The sequence below is a fragment of the Phyllobates terribilis genome, unplaced genomic scaffold, assembly GCF_046119375.1.
Source record: "Phyllobates terribilis strain yellow unplaced genomic scaffold, ASM4611937v1 Scaffold_2__4_contigs__length_985480577, whole genome shotgun sequence".
Taxonomy (NCBI): domain Eukaryota; kingdom Metazoa; phylum Chordata; class Amphibia; order Anura; family Dendrobatidae; genus Phyllobates; species Phyllobates terribilis.
In genome coordinates this window covers 422,735,755-422,761,658 of record NW_027362762.1, presented here as the reverse complement: position 1 = coordinate 422,761,658, position 25,904 = coordinate 422,735,755, and the positions used below count along the sequence as shown (strand labels likewise).

Sequence of the window (25,904 nt, the reverse complement as noted above, 5' to 3'; positions counted from 1 at the left end):
CAGCAGGTGGGAGTATAATAAAGTGTGAGGGATCCTCATACAGTGTGGGGGCTACTGTCGGGGGCCCCGTCATACAGCATGGAAACTAAAGTAAGGGGCAATGTACAGTGTGGGTGCTAATCTGGGGGCCCTTATACAGCATGGGAGCTAATCCAGGGGCCATTATACAGATGGGAGCTAATGTGGGGGCCATTATACAGTGAGGGAGCTAATCCAGGGTCCATTATACAGCGTTGGAGCTAATGCTGGGGCCCTTATACAGAGTGGGAGCTAATGATGGAGCCATTATACAGGGTGGGAGCTAATGATGGGGCCAGTATATAGCGTGGGAGCTAATGCAGTGGCCATTTAACAGTGTGGGAGCTACTGTGGGGCCATTATACAGTGTGGGGGACCTTTATACAGTGTAGGAGCTACTGTGGGTGCTGTCATAAACTGTGGGGGCGATTATCATACTGTATATAGAGGCACTGTGGGACCATCTTACTGTGTATAGGGGAGGTGTAGAGGCATCATACTATTTATTTAGGGAAGCTGTACATGGGAGGATTCAGGGGACATTATTAAAAGTTAAGTGGACACTTAAGCATTATTGTTATTGGGGCACTCAGAGTATTGTGACTGTCAAAGGTGCACATGGGGCATTATCACCTTCTAGGGGCAAATGTGGACACTGTTTTCCAAGGCGCTTGCACAGGGCATTAATATTTTCTAGGGGGAATTTTACCATCTAGAGGTTACAAAGGATGCATTTTACTATGTAAGGGGCACAGTGGTGACATTATTATGTGGCATTTACAAAATGGGGAGAACCCCAAAAGATACCCCTCTCTAACAAGCCATAAAACTTAGCTTTTATTTCATATTTGATTAAAAATGCCTATAAAAAACGTTGTTTGTCCTATTCTGCCGTTTCGAATTAAGGCACCCGGGTGCCGCTAAGTGTGTGTAGAAATACGAATACCACTATAAAATACTAAAGGCAGATTAGGGACAACATTTTTTATATACCCCTAGGCGTTTTTAATCAAAGATTAAATAAAAGCGAAGTTTCATGGCTTGTTAGAGAGGGGTCTCTTTTGGGGTTCTCCCCATTTTGTAAATGCATTATCAATAAACCCCTCCCAGGTCATTGTTTTCCTCACAGTTTGTTATACATTATTATGTGGGGCAGTAAATGGAGCACGGTTTCTGTAACACATAGCAGGTGCAGTAATAGGGGCACAAACGGCAGCAGTGCCTCAATATTGGGTTGACAGAAGGATGAGTAGTTTGTGCAGGTTGGGAATAGATGGGGACGGTGCTGGAAATGTGAGAAGTCCAATGTTTCTTTGTTGCAATCTCTGCAGAAGAGTTGTGGCTGGAAGAAGTTGTCATGTCGGTTTGGGCCAGATGGAAAAGACAGGAAAAGTGAACGACCAGTGAGAAAACATTGAGTGAAGTACGATAACTGCATTGGTGACAGAATGTCACACACTACACACAGTCTTAAAACTGAAATTCCTAATCCGTAGCAAATTATACACAAAAATATAATCCAAACATAGCCTAAGGTTATGTTAACAAAGTAGAATATACTATAAATACAATATATCTAATGTAAAAAATTAGGCTACATTCACAAATCCTTGTGAATTTTACCATTCATGAGAAACAGACTGTATTATTCTCATGTGTCATCCGCACTGCCTGCATGTGGCATCAATGTTGCATCCATTTTTTTTCTCATCTTATTTTATTTTTTTCAAACTGGAGAAATGTCTTTATTCACAATCCAATAAAAAAAGACCCCTGGAAGGTCATGTTTTTATTCAAACTTATCTCTATGCACCACAACCGATGTTAACCGGAAGGGATCGTCTTTCATGGATCCCTATAGACGCGAATGGCCGGTTCTGATCTGCAAACACAGATCAGAATAGCACCTGCTCTGAGTCTCACAATTGGATTCTTGTTTTTCTCGGATGTGTGCTTGGAACTCTATGGGTCCATGTGCCATCAGGAAAAAAAACAGACAGTAAACGGACATGTCACACAGGTGTGTAAATGTCTCGTTAGGGTGTGTTTAGTTTACCCGTGGCCAATAAATGACTACCGATAGGCTACATAGAACCAAATCAGTGATTGTTTAATGGCCTGACCGCATTTCTGTGGGTACAGAACGGTTGAATTAACAATCATCCTGCATACATGGAACACCATAGTGCAAATAATCCATGATTCACTTACAAATAACACTTAATCATACATACGACATGCACAAAGATGATTTTTAATCTGTCTCTCCTAGTGCATCCAGAGAACAAGCATTTTGCTCATTCGTTGGGTGATTGGCAGTTCAGGATCTGTCAGTAAATTCAATCTGCCCTAACCATTGGTAAGATAATATAAGGTTGTCTTAAAAAAATGAAGCAAGTTTTACTTTGAAACACGGTAGTGTGTTCAAGAGAAAGTTTCCGCTGAGTCAGTGGCTCCCCTCCGGCTTCACCTCTCCTGGTTCAGTTTGATTGACAGCAATGACAGGTCCCTCAATATTTGCATATGGGCGGGATTATGAGCGAAGGTAAGGCTGAATATTTATTTTTGATTTACATACACTTGACTAGCCTGCGTGTGAATTGTCTGGAGCTTACAGCAAGACAACGGAGCTAGGTACAGCAATAAAAGCTACATATTCTGAAAGGGCTGCCCAAGCCCTATTTCAAGATACAATTAGTATGCTACGAAAAAAATCACCTAACAAGATTCCCTTTAAGGGACAAGGGAGGTTATATATAATGTATATAAATGTGTATATATATATACAGTACAGATCAAAAGTTTGGACACATGTGGAATTATATACTTAACAAAAAAGTGTGAAACAACTGAAAATATGTCTTATATTCTAGGTTCTTCAAAGTAGCCACCTTTTGCTTTGATGACTGCTTTGCACACTCTTGGCATTCTCTTGATGAGCTTCAAGAGGTAGTCACCGGAAATGGTCTTCCAACAATCTTGAAGGAGTTCCCAGAGATGCTTAGCACTTGTTGGCCCTTTTGCCTTCACTCTGCGGTCCAGCTCACCCCAAACCATCTCGATTGGGTTCAGGTCTGGTGACTGTGGAGGCCAGGTCATCTGGTGTAGCACCCCATCACTCTCCTTCTTGGTCAAATAGCCCTTACACAGCCTGGAGGTGTGTTTGGGGTCATTGTCCTGTTGAAAAATAAATGACGGTCCCACTAAACGCAAACCGGATGGAATAGCATGCTGCGGCAAGATGCTGTGGTAGCCATGCTGGTTCAGTATGCCTTCAATTTTGAATAAATCCCCAACAGTGTCACCAGCAAAGCACCCCCACACCATCACACCTCCTCCTCCATGCTTCACGGTGGGAACCAGGCATGTAGAGTCCATCCATTCACCTTTTCTGCGTCGCACAAAGACACGGTGGTTGGAACCAAAGATCTCAAATTTGGACTCATCAGACCAAAGCACAGATTTCCACTGGTCTAATGTCCATTCCTTGTGTTCTTTAGCCCAAGCAAGTCTCTTCTGCTTGTTGCCTGTCCTTAGCAGTGGTTTCCTAGCAGCTATTTTACCATGAAGGCCTGCTGCACAAAGTCTCCTCTTAACAGTTGTTGAAGAGATGTGTCTGCTGCTAGAAATCTGTGTGGCATTGACCTGGTCTCTAATCTGAGCTGCTGTTAACCTGCGATTTCTGAGGCTGGTGACTCGGATAAACTTATCCTCAGAAGCAGAGGTGACTCTTGGTCTTCCTTTCCTGGGGCGATCCTCATGTGAGCCAGTTTCTTTGTAGCGCTTGATGGTTTTTGCAACTGCACTTGGGGACACTTTTAAAATTTTCCCAATTTTTCGCACTGACTGACCTTCATTTCTTAAAGTAATGATGGCCACTCGTTTTTCTTTACTTAGCTGCTTTTTTCTTGCCATAATACAAATTCTAACAGTCTATTCAGTAGGACTATCAGCTGTGTATCCACCAGACTTCTGCACAACACAACTAATGGTCCCAACCAAATTTATAAGGCAAGAAATCCCACTTATTAAACCTGACAGGGCACACCTGTGAAGTGAAAACCATTTCCGGTGATTACCTCTTGAAGCTCATCAAGAGAATGCCAAGAGTGTGCAAAGCAGTCATCAAAGCAAAAGGTGGCTACTTTGAAGAACCTAGAATATAAGACATATTGTCAGTTGTTTCACACTTTTTTGTTAACTATATAATTCCACATGTGTTAATTCATAGTTTTGATGCCTTCAGTGTGAATGTACAATTTTCATAGTCATGAAAATACAGAATAATCTTTAAATGAGAAGGCATGTCCAAACTTTTGGTCTGTACTGTATATATATATATATATATATATATATATATATAAAATTGGGATATTATGAGGAAAAAATGCATAATATGGTTAAGAACAGTGGGTAGTGGTTGGTCTTTACAGACATTGGAGCATGGTGAAAGAAGATGGGTATAGACAGTTTTAAAATATTGTGATGTTGCTTTTGGAAAAATATATGCTGTGAACAAAGAAAAAGGTGTTGTAGACAAATACTTGAAAAAGGTTTAATGGTTTGAGGCGTTGGAGACTGTCCAAAAGAGAATTTGAGAGAAGTCTTAGCAGATCCTTGCAGTCGGTGATTTCTATAATTCTACAACTTTTCCTTCTTGATATTGCAATTTCAATGTTGAGGAGTATATAACTACATATCCGCAGAGCTGCATTGATAATGCTGCAGAGTTCAGAGTCAAAATCTCCCAGCATCCAGTGCTGCCTCAATGTCTGGTTTACATTCTGGGAAGTGTCTTCTTTATACCAAGCACTAATCTGATGAAGGAAAATCTAACTCTATAATTGCATTAGGGGAGCTCAGCTAAGATGCATCGGCAAACAAGGTTGTCAATTGTTTCCAATGTCATCCTGTTGCCACCAATCTCTAACTTATGCAGAGATGCATTTTCTATAAGTCAAGGTGAACACTGCCTAGTGTGGAACTCTTCCCTAACAAAAGGATGGAGATATTTGGTAGACAAATATCGTGTTTCTGTCCAAATAAATTACCAATGGTGTCCAAAATACTGTCACAATCTGGCACTTTAATGAACAATACAATAGTCTTTTTCTAATTATTAATTAGATTAAAATATACAATCAAAAATTGTAATTTTTGATCGTATATTTTAATATAATTAATAAAGGTTATTGTATTTTGCAAAGATGAGTGGCCAAAATTCCTCCAGTGTGTTGTAAAAGACGCATTGCCAGTTATCGCAAACACTTGATTGCAGTTGTTGCTGCTAAGAGTGGCTCAATCAGTTATTAGGTTTAGAGGGCACTTTTTCACACAGGGTCCTGTAGGTTTGGATTTCTTTTTCCCTTAATAATAAAGACCTTCATTTAAAAACTGCATTCTGTGTTTAGCTGTGTTATCTTTATGTGATGTTTAAATTTGTTTCGTGATCTGAAACATTAAAGTGTGACAAACATGGAAACAAGTAAGAAATCAGGAAGGGGGCAAACACTTTTTCACACCACTGTAAAAAGCTCTCATGTACCTTCCTGACTGCTGACATTAGAGAAAGGAGAACCATAAAACAGCTGTTTGAACTATGGGTACTTATTAAAAAGGTTCATATCGCTGAAACCATATGATAGATTAAAAGACAAAGGATTACTGTTTCTTTTAAAACCAGCTTCATAAAATCCAAAAATGTATTAAACAAAATGTAAAAGCTGACTGCAAAGTTTCATGGTGTAATCTAGGAACAACGCGTTTTCGAATGTTCTTTCTCAAAGCTAAGAGCTTTCTCAAAGCCGGAGAGTGTTTGAAACGCGTTGTTCCTAGATTACACCATAAACTTTTGCTATAATCTTTTACATTTTGTTTAATACATTTTTGAATTTTATGAAGCTGGAATTCCATTTTTCTTGGATCTTACAAGTTTTCCCTGCTTCTGCATGCCATGGCTCGTTAAGTCAGGTGGGCTGGTTTAACCTCTCTACTAACAGTCAACATGCCCATTCCTTTTGTCCTTTGTTCCATTAGGCAAACACCAAAGACATTCAATAATGCAGCCAAAATCTGCAAACAAGAAGCTTAAGTCTACATAAAGCTAGCTTCAGATTATTACCCACTTCACAACTATTATATACCTGTGATATGTTACACAGCCATGTGCAGAAGGATCACAAGGCTTCCATCACTTTCCATTTTTGTTTTAACCATATTGCCAGAGGTTGCAATGTTATATCACCCAGTGAAAGAAAAGTGGTTTTAGCTCATTGCAATACTTTTTTATATTTTTTTATTAAAGCTCTGCTATCTGATTGGTGCATACCTGTTGGCAAAGCAAGGGATTATATGTTCATGCTTAGTGCAGTCATTCACATAACAGGAATATAATGTCCAATTCAGAGTCACGTACTGTACGCTTCAGTTGTATTTTTCTCACTGCTTGAATCTTTTATTTCATTAAGGATGGTTTTATGACGTGGTCACAGGAAACCTGGGATGAAATTACAACCCCACCCCTGCTCCTTAACAATAAAGATCACTGTCACTGAGGACTTCAGACTAAAGCTAATTGAAATCCTCATCAGGAAAGAGGGCAGTGACCACTAAAGAAGATTGCAGATAGGAGACTGCTCATGTGAAACCTAAGCAACAAGAAAACAGTAATTGTGTGAGTGAAGATACAACAGGTGTTTTACTATACTCACAACTGTGATCCCTGTCCAAACACACAATCTGTATCTCCAGCACAGTCCTCTGTTTTTGGTTTGTTCATATCTCATCAGAAGCTTAAACTAGAGGTATACCAGGGGAGTATTCCCCGGCTCATAACCCCAACAGACGATGGCATATGTTTCCACTAGCCACAATGACTAAATGTATGTGTATGTGTGGTTGTAGCCTCAGGGCCCATGCATATAGCCTGCTTATCCTACAAGCTCTGTTCAAGCTTCAAGTTGTACAGAAGCTTAGTTTAGCAGCCATAGACATATATAGTGTATGCAGCCATCAGCAGTTCAGTATATTTCTGAGTTTGCAACAAAAACAACAACACAGAAATAATCCAATAAAATAAAATATCAGAACTATTTTCCATAGAAATGTTGCTCATTTGAGATAATACCTGGTCTTATCAAGTTACATAAGCTGTGAAAATAGTAACTGGAAGGGCTATAGAAGAAATACAAGAAGGAAACTTAGTAATGATGGATACGATGGTTTCATGTAAATGTCTTCTTACTTACTTAGCCAGAGTGTAATATAGCAAAAAGCTGTGTGGAAGTGCAGGTGTTACACTTGAAAAGAGCAGGAAACGGGATCTGAGAACAGCTGCCATACCAACAAGCTGATCTCCATAAAGACAGACACCTTATCTTATCAATCTTACCAAGTGTGTGAGTGTGGAGGAGGTATTCTAGACCAGGGGTCCACCAAAATATAGTGTGGAAGCCCCAAATGTATTCCTTGTTTCTATATATGAAAAAGCATGGATGAACTGCACTGCAAGCAATTCCATGATGTACCTTAAAGGCAAAGTTAGGTCCAGAAATATTTGGACAGTGACAGAATCTTTGTGATTTGCGCTCTGCAGGCCACTATTTTTTATTTAAAATGAAACAACTGAGATGCAATTGAAGTGTAGACTTTCAGGTTGAATGGAAGGGGTTGAACAAAAATATCCTGTGAAACTTTTAGGAAATTCAACCATTTTCTACAAAGCCTCCTCATTTCAGGGGCTCAAAAGTAATTAGACAAATTAACTTTACCATCAATAAAATGTTCATTTTTAATACTTTGTAGAGAATCCTTTACAGGCAATGACGGCCTGAAGTCCGGAAGCCATAGATGTCACCAAATACTGGGTTTCCTTCTTTGTGATGCTTTGCCAGGCCTTTACTGCAGCTGACTTCGGTTGCTGCTGGTTTGTGGTTCTATTTGCCTGAAGCATGTGAAATGAATGCTTGATGGGGCTGAGATCTGGTGATTGCATTCATGGTATATTTTTGGTTACAGTCCATCTGTACTGTGAAGCGCTGTCCAATCCTTGCTGCATTTGGTTGAATATGAGCAGAGAGTATAGTCCTGTACACGTCAGAATTCATCCTGCTGCTTTTGTCTTCAGTCACATCATCAGTAAACATTAGTGACCCAGTGCCACTGGAAGCCATGCATGTCCATGATATCACACTGCTTCCACCATGTTTTACAGAGGATGTGGTGTGCTTTGAATCATGAGTTGTTCCAAGCCTTCTTCATACTTTCTTCTTCCCATCATTCTGGTACAGGAGGTTCTTAGTTTCATCTGTCCAAAGAATTATTTTCCAGAACTGGGCGGGCTTCTTCTTTTTTTTTTTGGCAAAGTCTAATCTGGCCTTTCTATTTTAAAAGCTGATTAATGGATTACTCCTTGTGGTGAACCCTCTGTATTTGTCCTCATGAAGTGTTCCCTTTATGGTAGACTTAGATACTGAAACAGCTACCGTATTTTTCAGACTATAAGAAACCATTTTCCTCCAAAATTTTGGAGGAAAATGGGGGGTGCGTCTTATAGTCCGAATGTTGGGGGGGGGGGGGGTGTATATATATGTGGGGTGTGGGGGAAGCGGTAGCGGTGGAGGAGCGGGGCACAGGAGGCAGCAGCCACCTGCAGCAGCCTACACTGTCTCCGCTGCTAAAGAAAATGAATATTCATTGCTCCCCATGCCCTTGGGGCATGGGGAGCATTGAATATTCATGTTCCTTAATAGCAGCACACAGTGTAGCCGCGCTGCGGCTCCTGCTGCTGCCGGAATCGCCTGTGCCCACTGTTAAAGGGCATGAATATTCAACCTCTCTCCACGCCCATGGGCATGGGGAGGGGGTGAATATTCATGCCCTTTAATAAGCGGGCACACGAGATAGCCCGGCAGCAGCAGGAGCCGCAGGGCGGCTATGCTGTGTGTCGGCTATGAAGGAGCATGAAGTCACTGCTCCCCTCGCACACAGTCCCGGCGTGGGGAACAGTGACTTCCGGCAGCTGATCTCTCCTTGTGAGCCGCGCGGCTCACATGTAGAGATCAGTGCGGGCAGACAGGACGCAGCGCTGGAGGAGAGAAGAAAGGTGAGTAGGAGTGTTTATTTTTTTATGTGCAGCATGATGGGGACTATGGGGACCATGCATACTAGGATAAGGATGAGGGGGCCATACATACCAGGGTAAGGATGAGGGGGCCATACATACCAGGGTAAGGATGAGGGGGCCATACATACCAGGGTAACGCTGAGGGGGGCATACATAACAGGATAAAGATGAGGGGGCCACACATATCAGGATAGGGATTAGGGGTGCCATGCATACCAGGATGGGGATGAGGGGTGCCATGCATACCAGGACAGGGATGAGCGTTGCCATGCATACCAGGACAGGGATGAGGGGTGCCATGCATACCAGGACAGGGATGAGTGGTGCCATGCATACCAGGACAGGTATGAGGGGTGCCATGCATACCAGGATAGGGATGAGGGGTGCCATGCATACCAGGACAGGGATGAGGGGTGCCATGCATACCAGGACAGGGATGAGGGGTGCCATGCATACCAGGACACAGGTGAGGGGTGCCATGCATACCCGGATAAGGATGAGGGGTGCCATGCATACCATGATGGTGGGGTTCCATGCATACCAGGATGGAGGGATGCCAGGCATACCAGGATGGAGGGATGCCAGGCATAACAGGATGGGGATGGGGACCACGTATAAAAGGAAGGGGTGGGCATATATACCAGGATGGGGGATATTGTCAGAATTGGGGGACATTACCCCTATACCAGTGTCAGCAGAAGACCCCCCCCCCCTTAAAAGTGCATCATGAACACATTTTTTGCTTCAATTTTTTTTTTATTATTTTACTCCTCTAAAACCTAGGTGCATCTTATGGTCCGGTGCGTCTTATAGTCTGAAAAAATACGGTACTTCCTGGAGAGTCTTCTTCACTTGGGTGGATGTTGTGAAGGGGTTATTCTTCACTATGGAAAGGATTCTGTGACCCTCCATCATTCTTGTCTTCTGTGACCCCCCAGGTCTTTTTGAGCTCCTGAGCTCACCAGTGCGCTCTTTTTTTTTGCAGAATGTACCAAACTGTTGATTTGGCCACACCTAACATTTCTGCTATCTTTCTGACGATTTTTTTCAGCCTAATGATGGTCTGTGTCTCTTTCATTGAAAGCTCCTTTGACTGCATGTAGTTGGTTCACAGCAGTAGCTTCCAAATGCAAATGTCATACCTGAAAATCAGCTCCAGACCATTTACTAGCTTAAAGGGAATCTGTCACCCCATGGGACTTTTCAGACTGCTAAATTGTTTATTAAATTATTTCTGCTAAGCTTCGAGTCCCCCGGACGTCAAGAAATGCCCGCCTACTAGCCCTATTTCGATACTCACCCCACCTCCCCTGCACGTCACAGGGTCGGATCCCGCGCCTGCGCTGTTTCCTCTGTACGGACGGTGCTCTTCTCCCTGCCGTCAGTGTAGTGTTTTGCAGCAGGGAACTTGTGCGCAGGCGCTGGGAAGGCAGAATGACTCATTGGCGCCTGCGCACAAGTTCCCTGCTGCAAAACACTACACTGACAGCAGGGAGAAGAGCACCATCCGTACAGAGGAAACAGAGCAGGCACGGGATCCGGCTGGGAACTGCACGTCACTGTGATGTGCAGGGGATGTGGGGTGAGTAAAGAAATAGGGCCATATGGGCCATACAGGTAAGTATAGATTCACATTTTTATCACCTGTATGCCCATATTAGCGATCTGAAAAGTCCCAGGGGGGTGACAGATTCCATTTAATTGATGATGGATTAAAGAGGGAATAGCCAATGCAGCCCATTAAAGAGCCTTTGAGATACAGGTGCATCTCACTGAATTAGAATATCATCAAAAAGTTAATTTATTTCAGCTCTTCAATACAAAAAGTGAAACTCATATATTATATAGAGTCATTACAAACAGAGTGATCTATTTCAAGTGTTTATTTCTGTTAATGTTGATGATTATGGCTTACAGCCAATGAAAATACTAAAGTCATTATCTCAGTAATACCCATAGTATCATGTGGAGACAACTCCGACCCATGTTTCGCACACCGTGCTTTCTCAAGGGGAATGTGTGTTATGGATAATATGTCTAAAGATAGTAGGACACATATATTGAAAATACTCCCATTGTTTTGTGCATTTTAATGTGGTTATTTTTACCATTTTTGGCACACTATTGATAAATATATTGCATTTATATCTATGTAAGCTTCCATCTCATATTATGGATGGAATTGTGCTTTTGGAGCCATTTTAGGTAACTTTAGGGAACAATAACTTAATATGAATGCATGGCCCTAATCTTTCACATGAGTGCTTTAGGTATTAGACGAGAGCAGCATTGGGAATTCAAGTTCTTGTGCTTAGAATACAGGCATTGTAAATGAGATTGCAAGTTTTTCACTAAGTTCAAGCACATGAAATGCCCTTCCGAACATGCAGTATGTGACCTCAGATGAACCAGACAAATAGATGAACAACTTCTAGTGTCTATCATCACACTAACTTTTCATTTACTGAGAACATAAAGGAGAACAGAGGCTTTATTCTACTAACAGCATAGGGATGAACGGAAATTCTCCAATGCTGCTTTCTTCTATTACCCAAATCACTCCTATATGTCAAGAGACCCCTTAACAGGGTTGCTGCCTTCTCAGATCTCAGAGACTGTGTCTATGCACCACCAACAGGCGATTAGGACTGTGGAAACAGCTGAGCGGGCTGCACCACACTGTTTCCATAACTTCCATTCAATTACATCACTTATACCGTTAGGTCCAGAAATATGTGGACAGTGACACAAGTTTTAGCATTTTAGCCTTTTACCAAAACATATCTAAGATGCAGTTATATAATCAATATGGACCTGTAGTGCAAAATCTCAGCTTTAACTTGAGGGTGTTTACATCCTAATTGGAGTGTAGGAAATACAGCACTTTAATATGTAGTTGCCTCTTATTGAAGGGACCAAAAGTAATTGGACAGATACAGGTGCATCTCACTAAATTAGAATATCATCAAAAAGTTAATTTATTTCAGTTCTTCAATATAAAAAGTGAAACTCATATTATGTAGAGTCATTACAAACAGAGTGATCTATTTCAAGTGTTTATTTCTATTAATATTGATGATTATGGCTTACAGTCATAAAAAGTCATTATCTCAGTAAACTAGAATACTTTATAATAACAGCTTGAAAAAGGTTTTTAAAATCTGAAATGTTGGCCTACTGAAATGTATGTTCAGTAAATGTCCTCAATACTTGGTCAGGGCTCCTTTTACATCAATTACTGCTTCAATGCGGCGTGGCATGGAGGCGATCAGCCTGTGGCACTGCTGAGGTGTTATGGAAGCCCAGGTTGCTTTGATAGCAGTCTTCAGCTCGTCTGCATTGTTGGGTCTGGTGTCTCTCATCTTCCTCTTGACATTACCCCATAGATTCTGTATGGGGTTAAGGTCAGGCGAGTTTGCTGGCCAATCAAGCACAGTGATACTGTTGTTTTTAAACCAGGTATTGGTACTTTTGGCAGTGTGGACAGGTGCCAAGTCCTGCTGGAAAATGAAATTTCCATCTCCAAAAAGCTTGTCAGCAGAGGAGCATGAAGTGCTCTAAAATTTCCTGGTAGACGGCTGCACTGACTTTGGTCTTGATAAAACACAGTGGACCTACACCAGCAGATGACATGGCTCCCCAAATCCCCAAACCATCGCTGATTGTGGAAATGTCACACTAGACCTCAAGCATCTTGGATTGTGGCCTCTCCACTCTTCCTCCAGACTCTGGGACCTTGATTTCCAAATGAAATGCAAAATTTACTTTCATCTGAAAACAACACCTTGGACCACTGAGCAACAGTCCAGGTCTTTTTCTCCTTGGCCCAGGTAAGATGCTTCTGGCGTTGTCTATTGGTCAAGAGTGGCTTGACACAAGGAATGCGACACTGTCCTGGATAAGTCCTTTCAAGGCTGCGGATATCCCGGTTGCTTGTGCACCTTTTTCTACCACACTTTTTCCTTCCACTCAACTTTCCATTAATATGCTTGGATACAGCACTCTGTGAACAGCCAGCTTCTTTAGCAATGACCTTTTGTGGCTTAACCTCCTTGTGGAGTGTGTCAATGACTGCCTTCTGGAAATCTGTCAAGTCAGCAACCTTCCACATGATTGTGGAGCCTACTGAAACAGACTAAGGGTCCTTTTTAAACGCATCGGAAGTCTTTGCAGGTGTTTTTTCCAAATTTCAGTTTTTTTCACAAATAAACGCAGGTCGTATCAAACAAATTTTACCACTATCATGAAGTACAATATGTCACGAAAAAAAAATCTGAGAATCACTAGGATCTGTTGAAGCGTTCCAGAGTTATTACCATATAAATTTACACTGGTCAGAATTGTAAAATATGGCCTGGTCAGGAAAGTCAATAACTTATTATTATTCCAATATCTATTGATTAAAATGTACTTTTGTTCATGGAACAACCCCTTTAAAATAACAAAGTGAGACACTTTTATTATGCTTACTTTTATAGCACCAACATATTCCAGGCAAACCATACCAACACATGCAGCTGTTGTTCTTGGTGGGATTTAAACTGAGGACCCCAGTGAAGCAAAGCAACAGAGCTAACGACTGAGATGCAGCGCCTTGCCCCTTGCCACTCCAGTGCTGCCTCTCTACCGTCTCACTAGGCTTTGATGATAGAGCTGCAGCGGTAATATCACAACTACAGGCATGGCCGCTGCAGTCAATCACTTAGCTTAGCAGACAAGTGGATAAAGTTTGCACAACACTGCTGAATCCAGAGATTGGAAAGCTATTCAACTGGAGAACAACATTAAAGTCTCATGCATGGATCATGGACATGGTTTTCTTATAGGTTGTCATTATGGTGCTTTAAATTGCATGAAGTGAAGTATTTTCCACTAGAAGCAGTGTTCCAAAATGCAAAGCATTAAAGGGGCTGTTTACTACTTGGACAACCCCTTCTGAATCTCTACGTTTATCCAGTAAAATAATAATACTTTTACTCATCTCTGGGGCCGGTCCAGTGGTGTCGGAACTGGCTCTCCTGGGGATCGCATGATATATTCTGTGGATATACCTTTACTGATAAATCCCCATCAGCATTGTTATTAAAGTACATTGTATTTTTGGACAAATAAAATGTATCTATTTGATATTTTTATTATTGGGGCCTGATTCCCATTCCTGGCAGATACACAGGTACTCTCTTTATTGAAGTCTATGGAGATATAGAAACAGCTGAGCATGTTGGCTTTGTGGTTTCCTTGTCTCCCATAGACATGCTTGATTGGCCAGCAAACTTGCTTGACCTTAACCCCATACATTATGGGGTATTGTCAAGAGGAAGGTGAGAGACACCAAACCCAACAATGCAGACGAGCTGAAGGCTGCTATCAAAGCAACCTGGGCTTCCATAACACTCAGCAGTGCCACAGGCTGATCGCCTCCATGCCACGCCACATTGATGCAGTAATTGATGCAAAAGCAGCCCTGACCAAGTATTGAATGCATTTACTGAACATACATTTCAGTAGGCCAACATTTCAGGTTTTAAAATCATTTTTCAAGCTGGTGTTATAAAGTATTCTAATTTACTGAGATAATGACTTTTGTGTTTTCATTGGCTGTAAGCCATAATCATCAACATTAACAGAAATAAACACTTGAAATAGATCACTCTGTTTGTAATAACTCTATATAATATATGAGTTTCACTTTTTGTATTGAAGAACTGAAATAAATTAACTTTTTGATGATATTCTAATTTAGTGAGATGCACCTGCACATACATACCTTCAGCCTATCCTGTCCCTGATCAAGTCTATGCTACACTTTTCCAATGAGCATCGATTGTGGCTTCTTACAGGAACACAATGACATCCTTCTGGCATTGCAAGTCCTTCTTGAAGTATTCTCAGAGTCTACGGCAGGGATGTCAAACTTAAACATACAGAGGGCCAAAATGAAAAACTGGACAAAGTCGCAGGCCAACCAATATACCGTATAATGGGCCCCACATAGTCCTCCATACAGAATATTGGGCCCCACATAGTCCTCCATACAGAATAATGGGCCTACATAGTCCTCCATACACAATAATAGACACGGCATAGTCCTCCATACAGTATAATGGGCCTCACATAGTCCTCCATACAGAATATTGGGCCCCACATAGTCCTCCATACAGAATAATGGGCCCACATAGTCCTCCATACACAATAATAGACACCGCATAGTTCTCCATACAGTATAATGGGCCTCACATAGTCCTCCATACAGAATATTGGGCCCCACATAGTCCTCCATACGGGATTATGGGCCGCACATAGTCCTCCATACAGTATAATGGGCCTCACATAGTCCTCCATACAGAATATTGGGCCCCACATAGTCCTCCATACAGAATATTGGGCCCCACATAGTCCTCCATACAGAATAATGAGCTCCCTATAGTCCTCCATACACAATAATAGACACCGCATAGTCCTCCATACAGTATAATGGGCCTCACATAGTCCTCCATACAGAATAATGGGCCCCACATAGTCCTCCATACAGAATAATGGCCCCACATAGGGGTGGCGGTTTTGGTGTCGCAGGACAAATATAACCATCCTGTAGCCAGATTTGTCCCATGGGCCGGAGTTTGACATGTATGGTCTACAGGCATACATATACACAGCCGATTTCTTATTCACAAATTCGTCAAGGGGCGAATATCCTCAGCAGATTTCCTCTTTGGATTTAAATGATGAAAATTTGCTGTGAATTACATTAGCCACATTGTGAATGAGATATCACAGCATAAATTTACTAACCCTGTGGATTTTTATATCCAAAGCAAATCCCAATCCATTCCCTTTGAAAACGGTTGTATGTGCAGCAAAGCTGCAGAAAAGTCCTACAGGAAGGTACCCGAAAGTTATATATTTCACAGATGGCACCATATTTGTAATTAAGGTAATTTACAAAAGAGCTTTATTTCTTTAAAAATAAATTTAATAAAGGGTTGGACAACTCCTTCAAAGCCATTTGAGATCATGGAAAACCCCTTTAATTAGTGCAATCTGAATTAAACTAAAAATAATTCAGTACAATGTCATATTTCATGCAGACTTTACTGGCTGCATCAGGCCTAAAACATTAAAGGGTTAATGCGGTCACATAATATTGATGACCTATCCATAGAATATCAGATCAGTGAGGGGACTGATACCCGGTACCTGACTGATCAATTGTTATTTGCTCCTATTCTTTTGAATAGAGTTGTTCTGCTGTACCCAGCAGCAGCTGCTACACTTCCAATGGAGCTGTACTTCGCGGCTTTGTTCAAAGTGTTTACGTGCAGTCGCCAGAGCAAATAAAAGCTGATCGGTGGGGCCGCTAGTTGTTGAAACCCCACTTAAATGATTTTGATGACCTATCTGATAGATGGTTCATCAATATGATGTGTCCGGATAAACCCTTTAAAGAAATTCGGAAGTTTATGTTTCATGCATATGCTCAAGCCGAGTTTTAGTCTATGCTGCTGTTCACGTGACCGTGTTTTTATCACAAAACCTGTATCGGCAAAAATAAAACAAAGACCTGTACATATCTGATCTGAGTCGCTGGTCAAACTCCCCCATTCAAATCAATGAATGTATGAAAAACTCGGACAGCAAACTGATTGCGTCCTTGTTCTGTCAATTTTTCACTGACTGATAAGAGAAGATAGAAAAGATTCAACAATTTTTTTTTGTATCCAAGAAAAAAACGGTAAGACATTGATGGTAAAAACTGACACACTGACACTGACCAAACAATGATAAAATCCTGATGAAAATCTGAGCTAGCACACTGATGGGAATTGGTCAGTTTTTCACGTACACAAAAATAAACAAATGGCAAAACAAAAAATGCAAGTCTGATTAAGGCCTAAGGATTAGTAGTAATACATAAAATAACATAAATATATATGGATTATCTATACTGAACATGCTACAGCAGTTACAAAGACGCACAACAAACAACATGAATGAATAGCTACAGATGGTTGGTTGGATGAATGGATACAGTGGATATAAAAATTCTACACACCCCTGTTAAAATGCTAGGTTTTTGTCATGTAAAATAATCATACTAAAAAGAAGAATTTCAGAACTTTTTCCACCTTTAACATCACCAATATTCTGTACAAATCCACTGAGAAACAAACTGAAATAATTTTTAGATGGTGGGGAGGGGGCAGAATAAAAATATCAAAACTAAAATAATGGCAAAAATAAAATAAAAATGGAACCGCATTGCTATTATTCTTGTCTCACTGATTCTTCGTTTGGATCTATACCAGCAGCGCAGGTGTCACTGGTGTGTCAGAAGTGACAGACAGTCGCCCTGTAGTTGGTTGCAGGAGATCTCTTCGTTTGGCATTACAGACACCTTCTTAGAGGCTGTCTCTCTAGGACCCAGCGGCTACCTTCCTCTTGCTAATTAACACCCTAGCCTGGGTGTATAAATACCTGCTGTCTGGTAAAGGGAGGTGACGGCGATACTCACATTACCCCTTGTGAAGGCTCGGAGCAAGTGCATGACTACTTCCTCTCTGGAGCTATGAGGACGGGTGTTCATCTCTCTGAAGTCAACTTAAAGCTAAGCTATCTTCCCTTGTTTGTTCCGCCCTGTTGTCTTTAGTTGTCAGTGGGGATCGACTAGCGCTCATCCCCCTCTCTTCCCTAGCCAGGGCCCAACGCCAGGGAAAGACAGGGCGAGGTACGCGTGCGGCGATTGGTGAAGAACCAATATAGCGACGTTAGTGGAGACAGGGTGATATTAGATCAGCCTAGGAGGTCTCCACTCTCTCCTTTCCCTAGTGTCTGGGCTCCCTTTCCCTCTTCCCTTTGTGTTGCACTAAGTCTTTCCCACACCTTGCGTGACAGCAGGAAACCCTTCTTTCCTTACCTACCAGATAAAACTAAAATAATGCGATTGCATAAATGTGAACACCCTCTTATAATTGGGGATGTGGTTGTGTTCATAATTAGCCAATCACATTTAAACTCAAGTTAAACAGTAGTCAGTACACAGCTGCAATCATATAAAGTGATTCTGATTAACCCCATATAGGGTTTAGCTCTTCTGGTAGGATGCCATGTAGGGTCCATAAACAGCTTACAACACAGCAAAGGGATCTCACTGTTGAAAGTTTTCAGTCAGGAGAAGGGTACAAAAAAATTTCCAAGGCATTAAATATACCATGGAACACTGTGAAGACGGTCATCGAGAAGTGACTTAAATTCCCTCAAAAAACGATAAAGAGATAACAAGAGAATTGGTCTTGGAAGCTGCCAAGCGGACTCCAACAACATTAAAGGAGCTGCAGAAATTTCAGGCAAGTACTGGTTGTGTATTGCACGTGAAAATAATGTTTAGTAGGGGATCCAGTTGGATGAAACTCGCGAGGTGGGCTGCACTACTGGAGTAAATAGATTCTTCAACAATGATAATAATAAGGTTTTTTATTCACACCGTGTTTTAACGCCATACCAGGGTCTTTATCAAGTGAAAAAAATCAAATTGACATTTGTTTTTTTTTCATTAGAAAGAGATGCCGGTACAGCATTGAAACGCGTTGTGAATAAAAAGCCTTATTATCATCTTTGTTGAAGAATCGATTTACCCCAGCAGCACAGCCCATCTCACGTGTTTCATCCAACTGGATCCAATATTTTCTAGAGGATTTATCCACCAGCCACGGGGAAGCAGCAGCTGTTTTTCTTCATGTCTACATAGGAGTTGTGCCTGTCACAACTCCACTAGGTGAGTGTAACCAGCACTTACCTACTCTCACTCCATAGGGTATCATCCTATTGTGTGCTCTGTTCCCCACATCTAGATTTATTCAATGATCCCTAGTAGTCTTTAAATGTCTGGTCTGTGGGGTAGGGTGGCAAGAGAGAAGCCTTTTCTTACAAAGAAAAACATCCAAGCCCGGCTATGTTTTGCCACAACCTACATCAAGTCTGCCAAAAGCATGTGGGACAATGTGCTATTGTCTGATGAGACCAAGATTGAACTTTTGGGCTATAATTCCGAAAGGTATGTTTGGTGCCAAGCCAACATTGTGCATTACCAAAAGAACCCCATATCCACAGTGAAGCATGCTGGAGGCACCATTATGCTTTGCGGCCGTTTTTCAGAAGCTAGAACTGGGACTTTAGTCAAAGTGGAGGGAATTATGCATAGTTCCAAACATCAGTGAACTTTACTTCAATACCTTTGGGCCTCTTCTAAAAAGCTGAAGATTAAGAAGAATTTCACCTTTCAGCACAACAATGTCCCTAAGCATACCTCTGAATAAACAAAAGAATCGCTTTGTGAGAAGAAGATCAAAGTTTTGGAATGGCACAGCTAGAGCCAAGACCTGAATCCAATTGAAAATCTGTGGGTTGGCCTGAAATGGACTGTACACATGAGATTCCCTCGCAATCTGACAGATTTGGAGCAATACTGCAATGAAGAGTGGGCAAAGATTGACACTTCTAGATGTGCCATGCTGATAAACTACAACGAAATATGACTGAACGCTGTCATAAATTCAAAGGTACTTCAACAAAGTATTAGTTCAAGAGTTTGCATATTTATACAACCACATTATTTTAGATCTTTATTTTTCTTTTCCACTCAAAAAGATTTGTTTAGTTTTCAACTGAATTATACAGATTACATGTGACATTAAGGGCTCGTGCCCTTAATGCCCTTAGTGCCCTTTGTCAGTCCGAGTACGATCTGACAAAACATCGGGTCGCACTAGGACCAACGTTATTCTATGGGGCAGTGCAGATATCAATTTTTTTCCTTGGAAAAAAATCATCAGCCTGCACAATTTATACCCGTAAATCGGATTGCACTCAGCCCTGCAGGTCAATGGGTCTGTCAAAATAATTGGACCGCATTCGGATGACATTCAAGTCCAATTTTGGACAGAATAAGGAAGATTCTCCCCGTCTTTTCAACATGAGAAAATCGGATCACACTGTGATCAAACTCTGATCAAAGTTTGATTATAGCGTTACCCTAGCCTAAAGGTGGAAAAAGTTCTGAAATTTTTTTTTACAGAACAAAAAACTTGGATTCTAACAGCAGTGTGTACATTTTTTTATATCCAGTGTATATGACGGATGGATAGATTGATAGATAGACTCTCTCTATGTAATGTACAGTATGCATCAACGTTTTAACAAAAACCTGGCTTATAATATTCCAAAATCTAGGCTGACGAAATGGAGGCAGCCTATAGGGCCTGAGGCATACTAAAAAAAAATTCCCATATTATAATGCACTCCAGCACTCATCCAGTCCCCAGGGCATCCAGTTACCTCCTCCACCTCTGAAATCAATTCTTATTCCAATCTGCTCTCCTAAACCTTCTATTGCATTTCAAGGGTACAGACATTTCTCCATTAAATCAACAAGTAAACCTTATATCCAGATCCCACTGTAAAATGCAAGTTACATACAGATTTCAAACCCATAGACAAAGTAAAACTTCACAGGCTAAATCTAGCTTCATCCTAACAGTTCTCTTTATGTCAAAGACATGTAAAAAAGGAAATCATGGGATGCATTGCTTCAGGATTAAAAATAGGAGTTCAGTCTATGAGGATCAGTTTTTCCCCGAAGCTGCGTTTTATGCCTAGGGGTCCCATTTCTGACTCCTGTTAAAAAAACATAAATGGATGTAGAACTGTAGATATGGAAGCAGTTGGCATTAGCTGCACAAACTCTTCTTCATTTTATTATCACTGATGTTGAAGGAGACAGATCTGACTTTATCACCTCCTGATTTACCAATTTCGGCATTATATATGTGTATATATATTTTTTAGCTGTAATGTGGTAAATACTGATAACAACCAATGACATTTTAAGGGTGCAGTCACAACGCTACCTACCCTTATTCCAAGTGTCCATGTCGGACATGTCCATGGCACCCCACCCCCATACGTTGGTATACTTACAGCGTAGCAGACGATGCCATTCTATACAGTGGCATCTGGTAAATAAAATATTTCTAAAACTGGAATTTGTGTCCAACTCCTGTATATAAACCTGTATAAAGTCATCAATAGTATGTTCGGATATGGATGAATTGTTCCAGAACCTATGCGGAGTTCAGGGCATTCTGAGGATATTAACATCCACATCATGCCCATTATGTCGTACATTTCATCATGGACCAGCAGCAAAATAGCACATATTAGCATCAATAAAAGTGTAACATTTGAATATACCCCCTAGGTTCCCACACACTTTAATGGTGGAGACCTAAGTCAACAGTGTGTCCTAGTGCACACATTTTAGGGTATAATTATTTTCGAGAGGACAGAAAATAAAAAAAAAATCTGCATTAAACTGTAAAGTAGACACTTTTTTAGCAATGGCAGGCAGATCTGCGTACATGGGGATATACATTTGGGTGGTGACGCCAACAATATACTATTTCTGATGGATATGTTTGAAGGGTCCATAAAAAAAAAGTTTACATTTGATGGGATATTTACATTTGATCCATTTTTTGTGGTGTGCCCATACATAAGTATGGCAGAGGTGTTGTCACCTGCCCCAAGGTTTGGGATGGGTGGTCGATAAGACCACTGACCAGGGAGCCACCAGCTGGTTACCATAGCAATCAGTGACCTCCTAGACAGCGCCATCCCCAGGTTATTAGCAGTCTATACACTGGATAGTCTATCACCCACATAATGGCAGAGTGCACGTAGCAGTCCCAGATTAGGATGTGTGGAGGCAAAGACAAAAAAAATACAGCAAAATGAAAGTGACAGTGTCATGAGTGGGAGGGAGGGGACAGCCAGGTCCACTAGAATCACCTCACACACACCCACCCACCCACAGTGTGACCCCTCTCCTCCTCATACACACTCACAGCCTGGAGTCACGTGTGGACACATGAATGGATCACACACAAACTTTGTTTTTTTCCCTTACCAGGAGAGGTGCCAGTACTGGTGTGTGAGATCCTCCAGCTTCCTCTACCAGGAGGGGAGAAGGGGACTGGTAATTCCTCACAGAGCAGCAGCAGCAGCCAGCTCCCCCAATCCGCAGTGCAAATAGATATGTGTTGTATCAGCCCCCCGTCCTCCTGTCTGCGGAGAGCCAGTGGGGGCAGAGCTCTTCCCACCCCCTCCCAGAAGAAAACCCCTTTTTGTGTGTGACTGGGTATATGTGTGTGGAGCAGGAGTCCCTTTGTTCTATAATCCCAGTAAGATTGAAAGCCATTCGCCCTGTCTCTAATCCCAGCCCTGCTCAACAACAACATCTATTGGCTGTAATTTACATACAGGATTAACAAACCAGCTTCAAGGAGGAAAGAGGAAAAAGCCAGAGAAGACAGAAAGAAGAAAGGGGATAGGTGGAGTGAGACTGTGCTGCTGTCCCCTCACACTGGGGTGAGGGCTGTGGTGGGCACACGGCTCCTGCGGTTACAGAAACACACTTCCTGGCACAGTGCTGGGTACATTGGAGGGTGTGCTACCAGATTACACACTGCTGGGTACATGGAGGGTGTGCTTCCAGATTACACACTGCTGGGTACATGGAGGGTGTGCTTCCAGATTACACACTGCTGGGTACATGGAGGGTGTACTGCAAGATTACACACTCCTGGGTACATGGAGGGTGTGCTGCCAGATTACACACTGCTGGGTACATGGAGGGTGTGCTGCCAGATTACACACTGCTGGGTCCATGGAGGGTGTGCTGCCAGATTACACACTGCTGGGTACATGAAGGCTGTGCTGCCAGATTACACAGTGCTGGGTACATGGAGGGTGTGCTGCCAGATTACACACTGCTGGGTCCATGGAGGGTGTGCTGCCAGATTACACACTGCTGGGTAAATGAAGTCTGTGCTGCCAGATTATACACTGCCTGGCACAGTGCAGGGTACATGGAGGGTGTGCTGCCAGATTATACACTGCTGGGCACATGGAGGGTATGCTTCCAGATTACACACTGCTGGGTACATGGAGGGTGTGCTGCCAGATTACACACTGCTGGGTACATGGAGTGTGTGCTGCCAGATTACACACTGCTGGGTACATGGAGTGTGTGCTGCCAGATTACACACTCCTGGGTACATGGAGGGTGTGCTTCCAGATTACACACTGCTGGGTACATGGAGGGTGTGCTGCCAGATTACACACTGCTGGGTACATGGAGGGTGTGCTGCCAGATTACACACTGCTGGGTACATGGAGGCTGTGCTGCCAGATTAAACACTGCTGGGTACATGGAGGGTGTGCTGCCAGATTACACACTACTGGGTACATGGAGGGTATACTGCAAGATTACACACTCCTGGGTACATGGAGGGTATGCTTCCAGATTACACACTGCTAGGTACATGGAGGGTGTGCTGCCAGATTACACAGTGCTGGGTACATGGAGGGTGTGCTTCCAGATTACACACTGCTGGGTACATGGAGGGTGTGCTGCAAGATTACACACTCCTGGGTACATGGAGGGTGTGCTGCCAGATTACACACTGCTGGGTACATGGAGGCTGTGCTGCCAGATTACACACTGCCTGGCACAGTGCTGGGTACATGGAGGGTGTGCTGCCAGATTACACACTGCTGGTTACATGGAGGGTGTGCTGCCAGATTACACACTGCTGGGTACATGGAGGGTGTACTGCAAGATTACACACTCCTGGGTACATGGAGGGTATGCTTCCAGATTACACACTGCTGGGTACATGGAGTGTGTGCTGCCAGATTACACACTGCTGGGTACATGGAGGGTGTGCTACCAGATTACACACTGCTGGGTCCATGGAGGGTGTGCTGCCAGATTACACACTGCTGGGTACATGAAGGCTGTGCTGCCACTGCTGGGTACATGGAGGGTGTGCTGCCAGATTACACACTGCTGGGTACATGAAGGCTGTGCTGCCAGATTACACACTGCCTGGCACAGTGCTGGGTACATGGAGGGTGTGCTGCCATATTATACACTGCTGGGTACATGGAGTGTGTGCTGCCAGATTACACACTGCTGGGTCCATGGAGGGTGTGCTGCCAGATTACACACTGCTGGGTACATGAAGGCTGTGCTGCCAGATTACACACTGCCTGGCACAGTGCTGGGTACATGGAGGGTGTGCTGCCAGATTATACACTGCTGGGTACATGGAGTGTGTGCTGCCAGATTACACACTCCTTGGTACATGAAGGGTGTGCTTCCAGATTACACACTGCTGGGTACATGGAGGGTGTGCTGCCAGATTACACACTGCCTGGCACAGTGCTGGGTACATGGAGGGTGTGCTGCCAGATTACACACTGCTGGGTGCATGGAGGGTGTGCTGCCAGATTACACACTGCTGGGTACATGGAGGGTGTACTGCAAGATTACACACTCCTGGGTACATGGAGGGTATGCTTCCAGATTACACACTGCTGGGTACATGGAGGGTGTGCTGCCAGATTACACACTCCTGGGTACATGGAGGGTGTGCTACCAGATTACACACTGCTAGGTCCATGGAGGGTGTGCTGCCAGATTACACACTGCTGGGTACATGAAGGCTGTGCTGCCAGATTACACACTGCCTGGCACAGTGCTGGGTACATGGAGGGTGTACTGCCAGATTATACTCTGCTGGGTACATGGAGTGTGTGCTGCCAGATTACACACTGCTGGGTACATGGAGGGTGTGCTGCCAGATTACACACTGCTGGGTACATGAAGGCTGTGCTGCCAGATTACACACTGCCTGGCACAGTGCTGGGTACATGGAGGGTGTGCTGCCAGATTATACACTGCTGGGTACATGGAGTGTGTGCTGCCAGATTACACACTGCTGGGTCCATGAAGGGTGTGCTGCCAGATTACACACTGCTGGGTACATGAAGGCTGTGCTGACAGATTACACACTGCCTGGCACAGTGCTGGGTACATGGAGGGTGTGCTGCCAGATTATACACTGATGGGTACATGGAGTGTGTGCTGCCAGATTACACACTCCTGTGTACATGGAGGGTGTGCTTCTAGATTACACACTGCTGGGTACATGGAGGGTGTGCTGCCAGATTTCACACTGCTGGGTACATGGAGGTTGTGCTGCCACATTACACACTGCTGGGTACATGGAGGGTGTGCTGCCAGATTACACACTGCTGGGTACATAGAGGATGTGCTGCCAGATTAAACACTGCTGGGTACATGGAGGGTGTGCTGCCAGATTACACACTACTGGGTACATGGAGGGTGTACTGCGAGATTACACACTCCTGGGTACATGGAGGGTATGCTTCCAGATTACACACTGCTGGGTACATGGAGGGTGTGCTGCCAGATTACACAGTGCTGGGTACATGGAGGGTGTGCTGCAAGATTACACACTCCTGGGTATATGGAGGGTGTGCTGCCAGATTACACACTGCTGGGTACATGGTGGCTGTGCTGCCAGATTACACACTGCCTGGCACAGTGCTGGGTACATGGAGGGTGTGATGCCAGATTACACACTGCTGGGTACATGGAGGGTGTGCTGCCAGATTACACACTGCTGGGTACATGGAGGGTGTACTGCAAGATTACACACTCCTGGGTACATGGAGGGTGTGCTGCCAGATTACACACTGCTGGGTACATGGAGGGTGTGCTACCAGATTACACACTGCTGGGTCCATGGAGGGTGTGCTGCCACATTACACACTGCTGGGTACATGAAGGCTGTGCTGCCACTGCTGGGTACATGGAGGGTGTGCTGCCAGATTACAC

At 43.1% G+C, this 25,904-nt stretch overlaps 1 protein-coding gene across 3 annotated transcripts in view; it reads right to left on the bottom strand.

The window, feature by feature from the left end:
• Positions 1-22,447, bottom strand: part of GTF2IRD1 (GTF2I repeat domain containing 1) — a 102,270-nt gene extending 79,823 nt beyond the window's left edge. For 2 of the 3 annotated variants that reach the window (XM_073665166.1, XM_073665170.1), the window contains exon 1: positions 22,104-22,446. The gene's annotated coding sequence lies outside the window, so the exon portion shown is untranslated. Of the gene's footprint in view, positions 1-22,103 lie in introns of all 3 variants that reach the window. The other variant, XM_073665174.1, reaches the window with a different exon arrangement.
• Positions 22,448-25,904: the final 3,457 nt, after the last annotated feature.